This window comes from Heterocephalus glaber, unplaced genomic scaffold, assembly GCF_053883595.1.
Source record: "Heterocephalus glaber isolate CG9 unplaced genomic scaffold, H.glaber_assembly_v1.0 deba00001442, whole genome shotgun sequence".
Classification (NCBI taxonomy): domain Eukaryota; kingdom Metazoa; phylum Chordata; class Mammalia; order Rodentia; family Bathyergidae; genus Heterocephalus; species Heterocephalus glaber.
Window position 1 is genome coordinate 2,400,894 of NW_028258296.1, and position 8,249 is coordinate 2,409,142.

The window sequence follows — 8,249 nt, forward strand, 5'->3', positions numbered from 1 at the left end:
TTAGTTTCTATTCTTTTCACCTACAAAGCTGTTATGTGATTTGAAACAAGGGTGACTCTGTGTGTGTGTGTGTGTGTGTGTATAAAAAGGAAAAAGGCTGGGTGTGCTGGTGGTGCACACCTGTAGTCTTAGCACACTGGGAGGCTGAGACTGGAGGACTGCAAGTTCGAGCCCAGCCTGGGCAGTTTAGCAACTGTCTGCTCAAATGGAGCCTGTTGCCACTCTAGTTTTAACCATCGTGGCCAGGGAGTTCTGTTTCACAGTGCCTAGTATAATTCTCAGTATCTTTCAGAACTTATCTCTGTGGGTTGTGGTGGTTACACACAACCTGAGTTAATCTCAGCTACTCGGGAGGCAGAGGCAGGAGGACCCCATGTTTGGGGCTGACCCTGGCAACTTGGAGAGAGCTTGTCTCAAAGTTAAAAAAAATGAAATAAAATAGAAAAGGGCCAGGTATGTAGCTCAGAGCTAGCGCACCTGCCTAGTGTGCATGAAGCCTGGTACCCAATGTCCCCGAGCAGAATTTCTGCCCGTGTCTTACGCACTGCTCAGCAGGGTGGGCAGTAGGAGGCAGTGGTTGTGGAGACGAGATCTGTGCACCAAAGAAGTCTGACACTTCGCATTGAAAAGGCTGCATCCCTAGCCCCCTCTTTACTTTGGAGGCAGCATCTTGCTAAATTGCCCAAGCTGAGATTGAACGTGCAGGTTTTTTGCCTCAGCCTCCCAGAGTGCTGGAGTCTCAGGTACACGGCTCAAGGGTACGTGGCTCGGCTGGGAATCTTAGATTTGAGTAACTCTGGGCTCTCGGGTTTATTGTCTGCATTGAGACCATCTTCACATTATTTTTATTTTTTAAAGAAATTTTTGATTTTCTGCTGTAGTTGTTCTTTTGAGACACATTCTCCTATGTAGTTCAGGCAGGCCTCGAGCTCACAGTGACCCTCCTGCCCCAGCCAATAGCACAATTCCGGGGCAAAAGCTTTAACTGGAAAATAAGAGATGAGGAGGGCTTCATTCTGAGAAGAGAAGCTGAGGCAATGCAGCTGTGACAAAGGTCCTGCTGCCCCAGGGAGGGAGGCGTCACAGGGTAGCCTGGGTCACAGCCAGGGAGACGGCACCTGGACACCGTGCAGTTTAGAGTGAGACAAAAGGAAAGTTCGTGGCAGAAGAGAAACCAACGCGCTGTCCCACAGACGGCCCAGGAAAGAGAAGCAGTCAGCCACTCCAGACACAGCCGCCCCTAGCAAAGGATAACTTCCATTTGTACGGGGTCTCCAAAGAATGTCACTTATTACTCATGGCTTTTTTTCCCCAGAAAGAACGGGGGTCTCTGCACAGGGTGGAATTCAGTTACTGGGCGGATGTGAGTTTGTACATGGCCCCACATGTGCTTAGGGATGTGTTTTGTCCACTCTGTGGGTGGAGATTTGACTCTGGAAATGCAGTTGAAGGTCAGTTCTCATCAGACAGTGTTATGCTTTGTATCTAGATGGCCCCCAAAGCCTCAGGTGCTTATAGGTAGGGCTTTTGAAAGGTGACTGGGTTATGGGGTATGGTACCAGATTTGCTGTTAGCAAGTGGGGTCTGGTAGAAAGAGGCAGTCGCTAGGTGTGGCCTGGAAGGGTTTATCTGCTTCCCTGACTCCTCAGTTGATCTCTTTCAACTTCCTGTCCACCATGCCATGAGCTGCTCTCCTCTGCCATGGTGCCCTGCCTTGGAGCCAGCTAACTATAGGCTGAAATCTCTACAAACTGTGAGCCCAGGGCCAGGGATTTAGCTCAGTGGCACCATGCCTGCCTCTTAAGCGCAAGGACCTGAGTTCAATCCCTGGTACCGGAAAAAACCCCAAAAAACCAAAAACCAAAACCAAAAACAAACTGTGAGCCCAAATAAATCTTTACTCCTTTAAGTTGTGGATATGGGGTATCATGTCCCAGCAAAGAAAAAAAAGTGACTAAGACCATTGTGGAACCATCTTTGCTTCCACACGTGTCATCTAGTTTGCCCACCAATCCCACCTCTCATCTCAAGGACTAGTTTTCATTGTCACTGAAGCAAGGAGCCACATTAGCTGGTGACAAAACCATGAGCCAAAATGAACCTTTCCTTCTTAAAAAAAATTTTTTTTGGTACTACTAGAGGCCTTGCCCTTGCAGGGCAGGCAGCAGAACCACTGAGCTAAATCCGTGGCCCTCTACTTTTAAGTTCATTATCCCAGGTATTTTGTCACAGGGATGGAACGACAACACACCAGCCATGTTGGGTTAGAGGCTAACCTAATGACCTCATTTAAATTTAATTCCTTCTTTAAAATACCTATCTCCTCCAGGTGTGGTGGGGCATGCCTATACTCCTAGCACTCCAGAGGCTGAGGCAGGAGGATCACTGTGAATTTGAGGCCAGCCTGGGCTACACAGAGTTCAAGGCCAGCCTGAACAACATAGTGAGACTCTATCTGAAAAAAAAAAATCCCCATCCCTATCTGCAAATAAAGTCACATTCTATGGTACAAGGGTTAGGACTTCAAACAGAAGTTTTGGGGATATAATTCAGCCTCAAATTAAGGATATGCAATTTGTACATAAAATGGTAACCAGAGAGTTTGTTTTAAAGACACAGTAGAAAGACAGGAAATTGAGGATTTGAACTCCAGTTTCCTAGCTGGTGAGAAGCAAAATGATTAGGACAGGTAGTTGGGTTCTTTCCCATTTACAGTTTCACTCCAGCCTTTCTGTAAGTGGATTAGAGATGGCTACAAATTCTTTCCAATTCTTCCCACTGAGAAGTGAAATATATTTCCCTCTCCTGGAATTGGTGCTAAGGGAGTGATTCTGTGTTGCATCCAAAGGCAAGATGAGAACAACTTTAATTTAAAGATCTTAATTGACTTGGGGCTAGGGATTTAGCTCAATGGTTCCGCCGCCTGCCTTGCAAGCACAAGGTCCCAAGTTCGATTCCCTGGTACCAAAAAAATCTTAATTGACTTTTTTTTTTTTTGGTACCAGGGATCGAACTCCGGTCCTTGCGCTTGCGAGGCAGGCAATGGAACCACTGAGCTAAATCCCTGGCCCTCTTAATTGACTTTTATTTCAGATTCTAGAATTGTGTTGCATCATAGGAACTCAGAACCATGAACCCTATAAATATTATTGAACACTCTTATAGTTGGGCAGGTAAGAGAGCTGCAACTTTTCTGCCTTTGACATTCAGCATGTTTTGTCTGGGAAGCAGGCTGCCATGTGAGAGGCTGACCTAACCTGCTGGAGAAAAGCTTTGTGGAGAGAGGAATAGAATGGTCCTTGATGTCCTAATCCCAGCTGACCTCAGCCCTGAGTGACCCAAGTCAATGCCAGTGGGACAGAAGAACCACCCAGCAGAGCTAAGCCTGGATTCCAGAGTTGCAGCATAATGAGAAAGTATAATTTCTCTGTTTATCTGCTACATTTTGGAGTATTTTGTTACACAGCAGTAGATAATTGAAGCCACCATTTACTGGCCAAACTGGCTTCAGGGATTACCATTGGTCCTCCCGTTTCTTCTTCCTTAAAAATGCAGCAACTTCTGTGAAGGATTACAAATTAAATTGGTCTTAAAGAAAATTTTCAAATAATGGGAAAATTAGGATTTTTGATGGAGTTGGGAATATATGTATGTATGAGCTGTTTTTCAGTAGAGAAAAAGGGGGAAGCTATCAAAATGTGAGAACATGTTAAAGTGAGGTTATAATAGCTATTATTCATTAATTGCATTCTTTGTGGTTGCAATATGTTCAAACCTTTACATGCATGATTTCATTTTACTCTCATTCTAAAGGAAATGGTACAGTAAAATTATTTTTTATAGATGAAGCAATTATATCATAGAGACTTTGTCAAGGTCACACAGAAAGTATAAGAATTGACATATCTAAACCTATTTGTCTCTAGATTTAGACACTACTTTTTTGTTTTTATTTTTCCCAGCACTACGGGTTGAACCCAGGGCCTTCACACTGAACTATAGCGCCAGCCCATTTATTATTTTTATTTTGAGATAGCATCTTGCTAAGTTCCTAAATTGTTCAGGATGGGCTCCAACTTGCAATCCTCCTGCTTCAGCCTCTCAAAGAGCTGGGATTATAGGCATGTGCCATGGTGCCTGGTTCCTAACTCCTTTTTGAGACAAGATCTTGCTAGGCTGCCCAGGCTGGCCTTGAACTTGTGATGCTCTTGCCTCAGCCTGCTGAGTAACTGGGATCACAGGTGTGAGCCACCACACCCCGCTGGTTCCATCAAAATACATTGACTGTGTTATTTATAAGCACTGGACATGCAGGTTTAGTGCCTGGATTGATGTTTATAAATTGCTTATGGCAAGTAGCTTTATTGCTAGAACTTAGAACACTTGGGAAATGACTACTTCTCAGAGGTGTCTTCCTGGTGTAAGTGGCTTTTGGGTTTTGAGTCTATTGCAAGATTCTACCACTTCAACTTACTGGGGATAAGTTGCTGCCTACTTGGGCCAGCCCCTGGTTCATTGGCACTGGCCTATAGTATTTTTTAATTTTTATTTTATTTTTGAGACACGGTCTCCCTTTGTGTTCAGGCTGGCCCTGAACTCACTTTGTAGCCCAGGCTGGCCTGGAACTCGTGGCGATCCTCCTGCCTCTGCCTTCTGAGTGCTGGGATTACAGGCGTGCACCACCATGCCCAGCAGGCCTATAGTATTTTTTAAGACCTTTAGGCAATCTCATCTTGGTATACCAGGAATAACTGCTTAGCACAGTTATGCCACCTTGGCTAAAGTAGTACAATCAGCAATAATAATAGCATCAAACACAGCCTAGAAAAATGAGAAACTGTGGTGACTGTTAATTTGCTACCTTCAACTGTATGAACTAGATTTGTGGTTATATAACAAAATCTGAACCAAACCAGAAAATTGTATGCAGTAAATAAGCCCTCAATATGGTGATTTTACCCTTAAGGGAGAAGATTTACAAGAGGTAGGGAGTTTTGGGGGGAACAGAAAAATAGAAGAAGAGGAAGAGATTAGAAATAAGGCTGGAAGACAAAGGAAGATCATGCAAACTTTGGGAAACTCGTTTAGAAGAGAGGAAGGAAAGAGAAGGAAGAAATAAAAATAAGAACAGAACAACAACAAAAACTAGAATAGTTTTTATGTGTCTGCATTCACATAAAAACAAGAAAACCCAAAAACCAGAATAGAGAAAAAAAAAGAAAATAAGAAAAGAATGTCCAATTTAAGGCATGTCTCTGTCACTGGTAGACAACATGGACAGAGTCCAGATGTGAGTTGATTAATCCCAGCAGGTAGTGGATAATCCCAGCAAACCGCACCTTTGGTTCCACTGAAGCTCAGGCTGGTTTCTGGCTATGAGGCTGGAACCAGATTTGTTGAGCCTGTAACAGTCCATGTGCCGCTTGCCAGCTTGAACTCAGCTCCCTGACCTCCTGCCCACTTGAATTTGGCACCCTCACCCCAACACAGGGAAGAACCACTAGATGGAGCCTGCCTGCAGCTGTTCTGAGTTCTGCGCTCAGTGGCTCCTCTCCTAGATGGCTACCGGATAGTCACCCTCTCCTGAGGGACATCTGAACCTGAATAATTCATCAGCCACTGTGGTCTGCTGCATCCACTGCTCCATTCCACTGGTGTATTTCTCCACAGAGGCCTCTGGGGTTGCTAGTAGTCATTGTGTGTCTGCAGGTTCAAGCTGCCCTTCCCACACAGTGAGTCCAGGCTCAGGGAGAAAGCACCTTCATTGAAGACTCTCTCTTTGCTCTCCCCATGGGCTTTAATTCTCGCTTCAGATCCTTCTTGCATCCCTCTTCCCTCCTTTTTCTCCTCCTCACTAAGCTATATTCCAGTTTCATGACACCAAATCTCAGAGAGGATCTTTCTCTGCTGCTCACTGCTCTGCCATCTTCTGGGAAGTCAGGGAAAGGAGTAGAACACAAGTGACACTGGTGAGCAGTCCAGCTATGAATTATAGACTTTGAGGTCCCTTAAATGATTTATTCAGTGAATGTATTGTGATCACCTAGTTTGCACTAACTACAGTACTGGGTTAGAAGCCATTCAGGCTGTGACATCAGAAGCAGAGACTAATACTCTTTCATCAGTTTAAGATATATATTTGTCACATAATTGTGAATTATGTGGTTTGCAGTCATTACTAGTTTCAATAATAGCATTTTGATGTTTGTTCTTTGTGTTACACAAAATGGTGGTGCTGCTCCTTACAAGTGACAGACCTTTAGATCAGTAAGACATGACTTGTTCTGCCAACATGACTGTTGTTTATGAGATGTGTCGTATATATAATCCTGTAATGTAGGGGGTTACTCCCTATGTTTCTAACCACTTAATATTGGGAGGCTGAGGCAGGAAGATTGCAAGCTCAAGATCAGCCTGGGCAACTTAGACCCTGTTTCAAAATAAAAAGAAAAAAATGTATCTAGTTCACCGGCTCACCCTCCTCCTGTTGGCCTTAGACAAGTGTTTATTCAAGTACAGTTGTCTATTTTCTTTCTACACTCCCTCCTCCCATTCTTCAGCAGATGGGAAGCTTTCACTTCCGGTCCCAGCTTTCTTCCTGGGCTCTGGGTTATAACTAGCACCTGAGTATCACTATGTGCTGCCTTGATATCATCATGAGCAGAACACAATGCACTATCTCTCCCTCTGAGCCGGTTAAATCCTCTCCAGGCTTCCCAAGATCTGTCAGCTCTTCTAACTCACACCTGAAGCCCCAGAAGCCATCCGTAGTTCTTCCCTCTCCCTTGTTGTACTTCTGCATAGAGTGGGCCCTTGACTTACGAGTCTTGTTTTTTTTTTTTTGGTACCGGGGATAGAACTCGGGTCCTTGTGCTTGCGAAGCAGGTGGTGAAACCACTGAGCTAAATCCCTGGCCCGACTTATGAACTCAGTCTGTTCCCAAGGGCTGGTTGTAATTCAGGCTGGTCAGTTGAAGGCTCAGGCTCCTCTACACAGCCTTCAAAGTCTCTGTCCTATGTACAGGCAGAAGTCAGTGTCCTTAGAGAGACACTGGCCCAGGATTTCTCAATTAACCCCATATAGGAAAGGATGTTGTCATGTTTCTTCCAGAACTCTTTTAAGGGTTAAATCTGTATCTGAGGCCATCTGGAAGCACAAGTGGCTGCCATTTAGGTCATAATTGAAGACTTTGTTCGTAAGTAAAAACTAAAATTCCAGTTGTAAGCCAAGTTGTATGTCAGGCCAGTCATAACTCAAGAGTCCACTGTATTTACTCTGTTAACAAGACTTGTGCATTTTCCTTCTTGCCTTGATCCCTCCTTTCCAGTTCCACCATGACCATCTCAGTCTTGTTTGTGGGATCTATCATCACTACTTTATATTTCCTCTAACACTGATTCCCTGCTAAAGGCCTTCAGGCTTTTTCTGAGTCTTTGGATTACCTCAAGCCCAGTCTTCTCCTAACTTCCGTGGAGCTTCGTGGGTACACCAATAACCTGACACTCCTTCTTCAATTCCTTGAGGGCTGGGATTTGGCCATCTTTGTCCATTTTTCCAGGCAGACAGTCACTGAAACATAATAAACTAGGATTCTAGTTCTGGAATCCACCCAGTTTGGCCCTCAGGGCAAGCAGCAACTCCAGTGGTGCAGAGGACCTTAATATTGATTATGCCCAAAGCAGGCTGTGAGGAGCTAACCCCAGAATTGGCTTGTTTATTCACTGTCTTTTTTTTTTTTTGGTACCAGGGATCGAACTTGGGACCTTGTGCTTGGGAGGCAGGCGGCAGAACCACTGAGCTAAATTCCCGGCCACAATTGGCTTGTTTACAGGAATGAGTCTGGCTGAAGCCTACGTGCAGAGGTCAGAGTAACTTGCACCCAAATTCCGTTCCCACAACTAAAACCTTCAGACTAGAAGGACAGTGTTCTAATTACAATTACAGATTATGTCTATTCTGTTCCTAATCCGAGAATGCTTTGTCTTGTCCTTCATGAGCCTTGTTTACCTGAATTTCCATAGAAACCGCACATAGCTCGCCTTTACCCCAATTGATTGCCAGTAAGTCAGTGTCTGGGTCCGCCGGGCTTCTCTTGGTTGCACCAGCACTGGCTGTCCCGGCGCCCCGCTTTCTGTCTCCTGGTTCTGTGTCCCGGTTTTATTTCTCAGGCCTGCGCCTGGGCTGGGGAGGGTGCCGAGACCTGACTGCAGGGGTCTCCAGGCTAGTGGCCTTGGGTCGGCGTGGGGGGT